The following is a 12500-nucleotide window of genomic DNA, read 5'->3' as shown; positions in this document are numbered from 1 at the left end:
ACAAAAAAAGTGGCAAATGGAGAATGGAAGGGAAGGATAAGCAGCAGGTGAGTTGGACGAGAAAAGGAAGAGGTAACTAAGAGAAAAAAAGAGGGAATCGAGGGAAAGTAAAAGAAAGAAGAAAGGAAAGGAACTAACAGGAAAGGAGGGAAGAGGAAGAGAGGGAGTTAAGAGAAAAAGAGTAAAGGAAGAAGAAGAGAGGGAAAGGAAGCGAGGGAATTGAGGAAAAGAGTAAAAGAAGAAGAAAGGAAAGGAAGTGATGGGGACAGATGGGAGGAAGAGAGAAAAGAAGTTAAAATAAAGAGGAAAAGACTGGAAGGAAAAGAATAGGAGAATAGAGGGAATTGAGAAAAGACGAAGAGAAAAAAAGACGAGGATAAGGTAACTAGAAATTAATGAAAGAGAAAAAAATAAGAGAAAGAGGAGAGATAGTAACAGACGGAGAGAGAGAGAGAGAGGGAGGAAAGGCAGAGAAGGAGAGGAGAGGGGAGAATAGGAGGAAAAAGAGAGGGAGAGAGGAAGGGAAAGGTAAGAGAATATACAGAAAGACAAGGCACAGGGAGAGGAGAGAGGAGGACAAAGGAATAGGAGGAAAGTGGGTGGTAGAATAGACAGGAAGGCAGCAAGACAGAAGAGAGACAGAAAGGGGGAGGCAAGAGTCACAGCCCGGATGCGTGTGGCGGCAGGAGTGAGGAATAGAGTAGCGGTGACCTTGAGGCAGACACACCTCGGGGCAGGAGGGGAGGTGCGAGGGAAAGCTGCTCCCCTCACTCGCATTCCCCTCGTCCCCTTCTGCCTGTGGGGAATCCCGGGGCTCCTCCTCGCCCTCCTTCACCTCCACTATTGTTAGAAGCTGAAAATCTACAATGTGCAAACCAGTCCTCTTCCTCTTCCTCCTCCTCCTCCTCCTGTCCAAACCAACCAATCCCACACCAAACTACCTCCCTCCCTTACCCTCTCCCCTTCCCTGCATCCTCCCTTCCCCATACACTCTCCTTTAAACAACCCTCCCCACCGCCCCCTTACTCTTCCCCTCCCAACCCCCACACTCCCCTCTGTTACTTGGCCCTATTATGCCCCATCAATAGCCAGCACAGCCCCATTACCTCGCCCAATCACCAATGAACGTAAACTTCCCTATAGTGTGTAAGGGATGCTGCTCTTACCCTCCCTACCTCACCCTGCCTCTCTCAGCCTCTCTCACTTTCGTTCCTCTCCCTCCCGTCCCTCCCCCTCTCCTCCCTGTCTCTGTAGTGAGGGTGGATATGATGGGTGTTCGTCACTCTTACAGGGAATGGGAGTGAAGGGAGGAAACAAATGTGATGGGGGTGTTGTGTGTGTGTGTGTGTGTGTGTGTGTGTGTGTGTGTGTGTGTGTGTGTGTGTGTGTGTGTGTGTGTGTGTGTGTGTGTGTGTGTGTGTGTGTGTGTGTGTGTGTGTGTGTGTGTGTGTGTGTGTGTGTGTGTGTGTTTCATGTAAAAAATACACGCAAACAAACAAGCAAGCGAGCACACACACACACACAGAGAGAGAGAGAGAGAGAGAGAGAGAGAGAGAGAGAGAGAGAGAGAGAGAGAGAGAGAGAGAGAGAGAGAGAGAGCTGTAAAAACAAGTCATTGAAGACAATCTGGCCGTGAATATCGCTCAGAAAATTCAACTCGAGGGCGGGGGAGAAGAGAGGGGCGGTAGGGGAAGTCCTGACGGGAATTTCAGAGAGCAGACAAATTTTCTTATAAGATTGAGTCCAATTCCCTCAAACCTGACCTGGGGCTAGAGGAGTCCACCACCACCCAGCCGGAAATGAGTGGCTGCTGACGGAGGGACTGAGGGACGAAAAGGCAAAATGAGGGAGAGGGAGGAAGGGATGGAAATGTGAACGTTGATATGGGCTTAGGGTGAGTGTGAGGGTGAGACTCCGGGGTGAGGGGGAGGGGGAAGGTCTGGGAGTGTAAAGGAGAGGGAGTAAGGGAAGAAAAGGTGACTTTGAGATTTATAATATGTTTTTTTACTCGTCTTTTTTTCATCTATCTTCTGTTGTTTTGGGTAAGAGTTTTTTGCATGAGTTTATTGTGGAGCAAGGAAAAAATGGCTTGAGGTTTATTCTAGAGCAAGGAAAAAATTGTTCAGAGGTTTATTCTAGAGCAAGGAAAAAATTGTTCAGAGGTTTATTCTAGAGTAAGGAAAAAATGTTCAGAGGTTCATTCTAGAGCAAGGAAAAAAAATGGTTTAGAGGTTCATTCTAGAGCAAGGAAAAAAATGTTCAGAGGTATATTCTAGAGCAAGGAAAAAATGTTCAGAGGTTCATTCTAGAGCAAGGAAAAAAATGATTTAGAGGTTTACTATGTGTTCTCTCTTTTCTGTTATTTAAAGTGAATTTTTTTCATGAGTTTATCTTTGAGTAAGGAAGAAATTGGTTTAGAGGTTTAGTATTTGTTCTTACTCGCCCCTTTTTTTCGTTTTTCTTTCTTTTTTTTTATCTCTTCTGCTATTTAGAGTAAGAATTCTTCGTGAGTTTATCTTTTGAGTTGAGGAATGTTAAAGAATAAAGTGAAATCCCTCTTCTCTTGTCCACCTTTACCTGTTATTCATGAGTGAGATTTCAAGAAGAGGGGGAGCTTTTTTTTATATATATATATATAGTTCAGGAGAATACAGTGAGAATAAAAAGGGAGGTGAGAATAAAAAGGGAGGTGGATTGGAGGTTTACCTGTTCTCACTCGCCTTTCTATCTCTCTTTTCTTCTTCACCTTTCACATACATAGGTATTCAACAGTGAGGGTTCTGGGAAAGGGAGAGTTTTACCTTAGACTCCATAAGTAAAGGAATAAAAGTAAAAGAAAAGTTGCCATTTACAAGCTTATTCATTTCCTTCTCTCCTTTGTTACTGAAGTTAATCGAGAACGCGAGAATTTTCTATGTAAATTAAACAAACGGGTGGTGATGGAGGAGTGAAAAAAAAAATGTACTTATTCTGTCTTATTCATGTGGTGGTGCCGGTCAGAAGTGGCGCAGGAGTGTTGTATTCATGAGTAAGTGAAGGTCAGGGGGAGGTTAATTAAAGAATGCTTATAAAAGAAAAGGCGTGTCTACCAGGATTCATTCTCTCTCTCTCTCTCTCTCTCTCTCTCTCTCTCTCTCTCTCTCTCTCTCTCTCTCTCTCTCTCTTCCATCCTATTTTTTTTTTTTTTGAGTTATTAATGCAGTTAGGTGTGTTAGTGTGTTAGTGTGTGTTAGGAGTGTTGCAACCGAATCAGTGCTGGTTATGGCTGTTGTGATGATGATGATGATGATGATGATGATGATGATGATGATGATGATGATAATAATAATGGCAGTGATATAGCAGCAGCAGCAATAGGAGGAGGAGGAGGAGGAGGAGGAGGAGGAGGAGGAGGAGGAGGAGGAGGACCGATCGTTATTGTACCAGTAGTTTTGTAATTAAGTGCTACTGCATTCTACTCTCTCTCTCTCTCTCTCTCTCTCTCTCTCTCTCTCTCTCTCTCTCTCTCTCTCTCTCTCGTGCTTCTTTCCTCCACCAATCATGCTTAACCCATTTGACTTGCCTTCTCCCTCTGTCTCTCTCTGTCCTCCCCCCACCCTCCTGCCTACCTACCCCAAGCAAGCCCACCCCACCCCACCAAGCCCCACCATAACCCACCTAGCGTCCCCCACTGCAGCACTGCCCTCCCCACCACTCCGCTTTCCTCCCCTAGCCTCTTCCTGGTCTTCTCTTCCCCAAGCATTTTTTTCCTTCACCTTTTTTTCTTCCTTTCATTCCTCCCTCTTTTACCATTTATTAGCATTCTTCCATTTTTCTCCTCTACTTCTTATCCTTACGTCTTCTTGCTCTTCCTTTCCCTTTCCTGTATTCCTTCTTCCCTCCTGCTTTCCTTCTCATTTTACTTTCCCTTCCCCGCCTCTTCTCACCGCCATCTTTTTTCCCTTCTTTCTATCGCCAATATCTTTTCTTTCCTATCTCCACAAACCTTCCCAATCGTCTTTTTCATTCCTTTTTTTCTTTATCCCTCCCTTTCTCTTCACCTTCCCATTTTCTCTCATCTTTTTTTTTTCTTAATTTACCACTTTAAAGTTACCAACCTATCTCTTTTTTTTTTCTTCCTCTTCTCCTTCATCCTTGCATTTCTTTCTTCTTCTCCTTTTATCCTTCGTCTTCATCCATCTTTTTCCTTTTCTTCTCTTTTTTTCTATATACCTACTTCTTCCTGGCTTCTACTCCTCATTCCTCCCCATCTCACTTTTTTTACCTTTCCTACCTTCATTATCTGCATCTTTTCCTTCCCATTTTCTTCCATCACCACTCCCAAAGTTTCCCCAGTCACTCTTTCTTCCTCGTCCTCATTCCTTCCTATCTTCCTTCCTACCTTTCCTTCTCCCATCATCTCTCCCTATTTTCTTTCTTACCTTGCCACTCCCAAACTTTCCCAGTCACCTCCTTCTTCCTGATTCTTCTTTCTCATTCCTCCTCCTCCTCCTCCTCCTCCTCCTCCTTCCCTCCCTTCCCCTCTCCCACCCTTCCTCCCTCCTTCCTTCCTCCATCGTCCACTCGTCTAACAAGTTCTCATTGTCGAAGAAGGCGATTGAATGAAGGTGAGCGAGAGAAGACTAGTAAGAAGGTTGTCGTCTCTCTCTCTCTCTCTCTCTCTCTCTCTCTCTCTCTCTCTCTCTCTCTCTCTCTCTCTCTCTCTCTCTCTCTCTCTCTCTCTCTCTCTCTCTCTCTGTGTGTGTGTGTGTGTGTGTGTGTGTGTGTGTGTGTGTGTGTGTGTGTGTGTGTGTGTGTTGGAAAAGAGATGAGTTTGAGAATACTTCAAATAGGTTTGGAAAGAAGGAAGGAAAGATTGGGGGACAGGAGGAGGAGGAGGAGGAGGAGGAGGAGGAGGAGGAGGAGGAGGAGGAGGAGGAGGAGGAGGAGAGGAGAGGAGAGGAGAGGAGAGGAGAGGAGAGGAGAGGAGAGGAGAGGAGAGAAACGATTACCATACCAAACCATACCATTCTAACAGACACACACACACACACACACACACACACACACACACACACACACACACACACACACAGAGCCACAACATCGCGTATCTCCATCCCTGTCTCTGGCCACACGACACAACGCCACTGAAATCAACAGTCATTTACCTCTGGAGCAGTGAAGGGCCAGGCAGTGGTGGTGGTGGTGGTGGTGATGTGGGGGGAGGGGCGGTTTGAGTGCAGCCGTGGTGGTGGTGGCGGGTGTTGAGTGCAGCCGTGGTGATGCCGGGGAGTGGAGGGAGGGGGGAGGTCATGCCGCGGCCTGTCAGAAGGGGGAGAGACAAAGAGAGGTAAAGAATGTAACTATCCTGGAGATTCTATTCTAAAACTGGGGAATTGTGAGAGAAAAGAACAACGTGACTAAACTGACAGATTCTGTTCTAAAACTGTGGAATTTTGAGGAACAGAATTATGTAACTAAACTGCAGATTATTTACAAAAGCTAGGGAATTCAGCGAGGATAAATAAACTGGCAGATTCTATTCTAAAACTGGGGAATTTTGAGATAAGAGAACTACATAACTAAACTTTAAAATCTTGTTAATAATCTGTCGCTAGAACCGTAAAAACACACTTAAAAATTCGTGTAACTTCAACTAGAGTCTTTTCAAAGTAGTCGAGATGCGGGCAGTGGTATTTCACAATATGGTTCTTAATGCGAGGATCACAAACACCGCCAGATTTAGTGCACAGGGAGCAGCGAGGCGTCAAGAGCTGCCGCATACGTGAGTCGGGTGTGGCCTGGCGCGCGCCCTTCCGCCTTCATTACCACCTCCACGTGATGCGGTAACTCAGGGAGGGTAGAGGGCACGTGCTCCTCCATACCCCCTAACCCGCTGGACTTTTTTATTTTTTTCCCTTTGGACATTTCTCCCTGTCATTTTCCCTCTTGTTGAATAATTTTACTTCATATGTATTTTTTTTTTTTCCTGATTTGCTTCCCTTCCTGGATTTTTTTTTCTTTATGGGCAGAAAATATGAAGACGCAAAACTGATTTATTGATTGGTTGATTGGTTGACTGGTTGGCTGGTTGATTGGTTGGTTGGTTGGTTGGTTGGGTGGTTGGCTGGTTGACTGGTTGGCTAATTGGTTGATTGGTTGGCTAATTGGTTGATTGGTTGACTGGCTGGTTGGTTGGTTGGCTGGTTGATTGGTTGATTGACTGCTTAACTCACTGAATGATTAACTGACAGATAGGTTGGTTGGCTGTTTGTTTAGTTGATTAATTGACAGACTGATTAACTGACTGACTGACTGACCCTGCCTCCTCAACACAGTCACGCGGCGCACTAAGTAACCCAAGGAATGACTGACTGTACACTCACCCCTTATCCACAGTCCATCATCGCGGCACAACTAACATGGAATAACACGAGGGCGCCTGGCTGTCTACTGCGGAAATGTATTTATTAGCGCACTTCCCGTACAGCGGAAGCTAAGTGTGATGTACCGATAGAGTAATTACGAAATCTTGACCCTTCCCACCTGCAAGAGATGGATTAGCGAACAGGGAATAGAGGTTTGCCAAGTGAATCGAGCCGGATTGATTTTTTTTTCTATTGATCGTCATTCGTCAACACTGAGATCACTGTAATATACTGGATGGACAGAGAAAAAAAAGCATGATTAAAAGTTTCGTTCATGCTAAATGATATAAGTACGTATTTTTTGAGACTAGTACAAACACAACTGGTCTTTTGAAAGGTATACACACATGGTTATGGGGAAAGACCGACTAGTAGCGAAAACGTTAAAGTCATAGTGAAAAAAAGAAAATAAACCGTATCCATCTTACATACAGGTAATAAAACAGACACAACTGCAATAAATGAGTTAATTAACTTTGGGAAATATAAACACGAGGACTTAGAACATATGAAACAGTCCCTGCATGAATCATACCTATTTCTACCTACCATCCTCATCCATGAATTTATCTAGTCATTTTTGAAGCTCCATAATGACTCAGCACTAACAACTTCATTACCGAGTCTGTTCCTTTCATCTATAACACTATTTGAGATTCAATTCCCACGTACTTATACTGTATCTTTTTAAATCACTTTATCAACTTTGAACACGTTATTTCGAGTCCTATCCTGATTACCGACACTGATGAACAACATTAAGAAGACGGAACAGGCCAACGAAAGACTCACCAAGGAGGAAGAAGAGAGGAGGACCAAAGAGGGTAAAGATGCGATTGATGGATGTAACAGAAGAAGCAGGAGACCAAGATGGAGGAGAGTGATGAGCTGTGGCGACTTGGAACAGGAACACTCGAATATAGACTACCACACTTAATTACTTCTGTCCCCCAGGAAAATGAAAATAAAAGGTTAAATTAAAAACGAAAATGAAACAAGAGCAGACAAATCTTTCCCAGCCAGCTTTGAGTCAACACAATTACTCGGAGCACTCGATCAATCGCCTCCCTCTCGTGACAAATGACACAACAGTTTACGAATGTGAAATAAAAATGCAACACAGCCCAGTGATGAATAATGCCAGGACGTGCCGCGCTGCAACAAAGTCCGCCGCATGTGAAAACTGCAGGCTAAGTTTATATTCGTGCCTCCTGCAAAGCTCGCCCGGCAGTCATCCCTCCACCCGTTTTCTTTTGGTCGCGAGCCTTCTATTTTTCACCGCCTTATCCAGCCACTTCCTATTCCCGCCTCCTCACGGCTATTACTCATTCGTATCTCTCTACTTCATGCCTCTTTTTTTTCTTTTGTTTTACTTTTTTTCATCTCTCTCTCTCTCTCTCTCTCTCTCTCTCTCTCTCTCTCTCTCTCTCTCTCTCTCTCTCTCTCTCTCTCTCTCTCTCTCTCTCGTTTAACTCTCCCATTATTCTCTAACCTCCTCCATCGATTCTCCTCCTCCTCCTCCTCCTCCTCCTCCTCCTCCTCCTCCTCCTCCTAGTAATCGTCGTCTCTTTTTGCGATCTCCATTTTGACATTTCATACGTACTTTCTCGCCTCCAATCAACTTTATGGCAGGGGAGTAAAACTATAAACGCCAACCTCCTCCTTTTCCTCCCAACTACTTGACCGTTCGTTTAAAAGGTGCTGGTGTGTTGGTGGTGGTGGTGGTGGTGGTGGTTAGATAAGGTAAGGTAATGTAAGGTAAGGTAAGGTAAGAAAAGGTAAGGTCAGGTCAGGTTAGGTTAGGTTACTACGTTTGGTTAGGTTAGATTAGGTAAGGTTAGGTTAGGTTAGGTTAGGTAAGTTAAGGTAAGGTAAGGTTAGGGTGAGGTTAGGTTAGGTTAGGTAAAGTTAGGTAAGGTTAGGTTAGGTTAGGTTAGGTTAGGTTACGTTAGGTTAGGTTAGGTTAGGTTAGGTTAGGTTACGTTAGGTTAGGTTACGTTAGGTTAGGTTAGGTTAGGTTAGGTTAGGTTAGGTTAGGTTAGGTTACGTTACGTTAGGTTAGGTTAGGTTAGGTTAGGTTAGGTTAGGTTACGTTAGGTTAGGTTAGGTTAGGTTAGGTTAGGTTACGTTAGGTTAGGTTAGGTTAGGTTAGGTTAGGTTACGTTAGGTTAGGTTAGGTTAGGTTACGTTAGGTTAGGTTAGGTTAGGTTAGGTTGTTAAGTGGTGGTGGGGTAGTAGCCGTGGTGGTGGTGGTGGTGGTGATGGTGGTGACTTCACAGTGAAAATCATAAAGGCATGTACGATCCAGGTATACATTCACCTACACACAAACGTACACGAGTGAGATTGCACGTACACGGTTCCAGATATAGTGTGTACGTACATATATACAACGTGTAAACACAGACGCAAATAAACAATAAGATATAGACGGCTAACAGAGAGAGAGAGAGAGAGAGAGAGAGAGAGAGAGAGAGAGAGAGAGAGAGAGAGAGAGAGAGAGAGAGAGAGAGAGAGAGAGAGAGAGAGAGAACAGGAAGACATGAATGAAATGAGAAATAAAGGAAAGAAAATAATGACGGATGGGAAGAACAGAAATCGAAGAAGGAGGTACACAATGAAAACAAAGGCAAAGGAAAAGACAAGATAAATAAGATGAAAGATGATGATGCACGAAGTAAAGAAAACAGATAAAGATTAAAGAGGCAAAAGAAGGAGGAAGAACAATAAAGAAAAGAAAAGAAAAGAAACAAGAAGGAAAAGGATTATATATATTTACGTCTTTCCATCACCGTCTTAAACCCTTCCTCTTCCTCTTCCTCCTACTCCTCCTCCTCCTTTCCACAAATCCGTCAGCTTCGAAATATATTCTGGTTCTCGCTCAAATCTGACCTCAAACTTCCAATATAAAATCACCTATGAAACCGTCAGAGAGAGAGAGAGAGAGAGAGAGAGAGAGAGAGAGAGAGAGAGAGAGAGAGAGAGAGAGAGAGAGAGAGAGAGAGAGAGAGAGAGAGAGAGAGAGAGAGAGAGAGAGAGAGAGAGAGAGAGAGAGAGAGAGAGAGAGAGAGAATTCGGTTAGACAAAACAGATAGATAAACAGATAGAGAAACACACAAACAGGCTAAAAAAAAAGAGGAGGAAAGACCAGTTGACATAAATTAATAAGTATATAAGAAGACAATACTTTGTAAAAAAAACAATATAAGAAGATAGGAGAGAGAGAGAGAGAGAGAGAGAGAGAGAGAGAGAGAGAGAGAGAGAGAGAGAGAGAGAGAGAGAGAGAGAGAGAGAGAGAGAGAGAGAGAGAGAGAGAGAGAGAGAGAGAGAGAGAGAGAGAGAGAGTTTTAAAGGAGAAAGAAGAAAAGAGCAGTGGTGGTGGTGGTGGTAGTAGTAGTAGCAGTAGCAGTAGCAGCAGCAGCAGTAGCAGTAGCAGTAGCAGTAGTAGCAGTAGTAGTAGTTGTAGTAGTAGTAGGTGTCGGAGGAGTTGTTGTAATTGTTGTTGTTGTTGATGTAGAGCCAGCTTTCGTAATGCTAGAAAGAGGGAGAAGAATTACGCACAGAGGGAGAGAGAGAGAGAGAGAGAGAGAGAGAGAGAGAGAGAGAGAGAGAGAGAGAGAGAGAGAGAGAGAGAGAGAGAGAGAGAGAGAGAGAGAGAGAGAGTTAATCCTACACTTTGTATCCGGAAATGTAACTGGATTGACGCAGCTTTGTTCCTGGATTTCACTTCTTACCATTAATAAGTCAACATGGAGGGCCCACCGTCTGCCGCCCTTTCTGTCTATTTATCCGTCTCTCCCTCCCTCCCTCTGTACCCAATTTCCGGACCTACTTTGCTTGGCTATTTCTCCGTCTCTTTCTTCTTGTCTGTCTATCCACCCGTCTGTTTGTTTATAGCGAGTGTCTTTGTTTATTTTTCTTTATTCTGTACACTTTTCCTTTTCATCCTTTTATTCGTCAGTTTGTTTTGTCTATGTGCTGTTTATTTTGTACAGCTTTAATGTAAATTTCATCCACGAAAATTCTTCCAGGAAAGTTTAATTCTATATATTTCTGCTCCACCAAAAAATGTGTTCCCTAAACTTACCAAAACTAACTTAACTTTGCCTAATCTTATGCAGCTTAACTAATCTAACCTAACCCAGCCTTACCTTACATAGCCGAATTTAACTTAGCCTTATCTTACATACCCTAACTTAACCTAACCTAATCTTACATAACTAAATAAAACCTAACCTGACTTTACCTAATCTTACCTGACCAAAGCAAACCAAAACTAATTTAACACAATCTGACAATCTTACCTTAACGTAACATATCCTAACCTAACCTTGCATAGCCCAATCTAACGTTACCTTACCTAACCAAACCGAACCAAAGCTAATTTCATCTAATCCAATCCGACCTAACCTAACCTAACCTTACTTAACCAAACCGAACCAAAGCTAATTTCATCTATTCCAATCCGACCTAACCTAACCTAACCTTACTTAACCTAACCGAACCAAAGCTAATTTCATCTATTCCAATCCGACCTAACCTAACCTAACCTTACTTAACCTAACCGAACCAAAGCTAATTTCATCTATTCCAATCCGACCTAACCTAACCTAACCTTACTTAACCTAACCGAACCAAAGCTAATTTCATCTAATCCAATCCGACCTAACCTAACCTAACCAAATTAAACCCAACTAAACCTAAGGAAATTTAACCTAACTTAACATAAACTTACCAAACCAAACTCTACCTAACCCAACCAAACCAAACCAAACCTAATCTAACCTTACCATAACTAACCTAACGCAGCATAACCTAATTCATCACGGCAGGAATCGCTGAGTAATATTTAGCGTGAGGAATTGTGGTGGAAATTTTTATAATATGCGTAGACGGAGTGGTGGGGTTCCTCTCTACCCACATTGTTCGCGTGTAATCTCCTTATGTGTGTGGATCTGCCTGCACCCAACACATGTCACTATTTTGTGGACACCTCTCTGTATTATATTTCCTGCCCACTCCACCTGTCCTTTTCTTGATTTAGTGTATATATAAGTGTGTGTGTGTGTGTGTGTGTGTGTGTGTGTGTGTGTGTGTGTGTGTGTGTGTGTGTGTGTGTGTGTGTGTGTGTGTGTGTGTGTGTGTGTGTGTGTGTGTGTGTGTGTGTGTGTGTGTGTGTGTGTGTGTGTGTGTGTGTGTGTGTGTGTGTGTGTGTGTGTGTGTGTGTGTGTGTGTGTGTGTGTGTGTGTGTGTGTGTGTGTGTGTGTGTGTGTGTGTGACTAACTTGACTGACCTTGTATAGCTATCTGTCTACCTACCTGTTTATGTATAAGCATTTTTTTTTTCTTTTTTTCTTCTTTACTCTATGTTCATATTTTCAAGACTCTTATTCTGCTTTATTCCTATTTATCTACTAATAAGTCTACATAATTCATCTATTCCTGTACATTTTTTTTTCTATAAACTTTCATGTTCATCCCAAACAGTATCCTTTCTTTTCTATCTACATATTATTAACAATCAATCAGTATTCCAGTATAACTTAACGTATTTCAATCTATTTCAATTTAAACTTCTCCATAACTCCATATCCCTTTGCTAATCTAGTTGTCATCTATTAATCCACTAGTGAATCTGTACATCTATATTTCTCTTTATTTATTCTTAGTATATACCTCTCTCTTTCGATTTCACTTGACATTCCTTCCTAAAATATCCCAGCTCTCTCTCTCTCTCTCTCTCTCTCTCTCTCTCTCTCTCTCTCTCTCTCTCTCTCTCTCTCTCTCTCTCTCTCTCTCTCTCTCTTATTACCGTCTATTTATCTATGAGTATGTGGGTTTATTCGTCTATTTACCTTTTTCCTACACACTTCTATCTATTTCACTTTAAATCCTTTCCTTCCTGTCTACCTAGTTACCGTCTATCTATCTATATAAGTATGTAGGTTTATTTGTCTATTTACCTACTTCTAACTACCTCCATCTTCCCACCTCACTTTATATTCCTCTCCTGTTCCTGTTCCTGTCTACCTTGATGTCAGTTCCGTCCATCTCCCTGTCAGTGAGTCTCGTCCTCCCGTCTGCCTTCCTT

At 42.9% G+C, this 12500-nt stretch overlaps 1 long non-coding RNA gene across 3 annotated transcripts in view; it reads right to left on the bottom strand.

The window, feature by feature from the left end:
• LOC135105448 (uncharacterized) overlaps positions 1-12500 on the bottom strand; it is a 135183-nt gene that overhangs the window by 111723 nt on the left and 10960 nt on the right. For all 3 annotated transcript variants that reach the window (XR_010270849.1, XR_010270848.1, XR_010270847.1), the window contains exon 2: positions 5151-5304. This is a non-coding gene — a long non-coding RNA (uncharacterized LOC135105448). The remainder of the gene's footprint in view (positions 1-5150; positions 5305-12500) is intronic.

The sequence above is a fragment of the Scylla paramamosain genome, chromosome 12, assembly GCF_035594125.1.
Source record: "Scylla paramamosain isolate STU-SP2022 chromosome 12, ASM3559412v1, whole genome shotgun sequence".
Classification (NCBI taxonomy): Eukaryota; Metazoa; Arthropoda; class Malacostraca; order Decapoda; family Portunidae; genus Scylla; species Scylla paramamosain.
The sequence above is the reverse complement of the archived record's forward strand: the minus strand, read 5'-3'. Positions and strand labels throughout refer to the sequence as shown.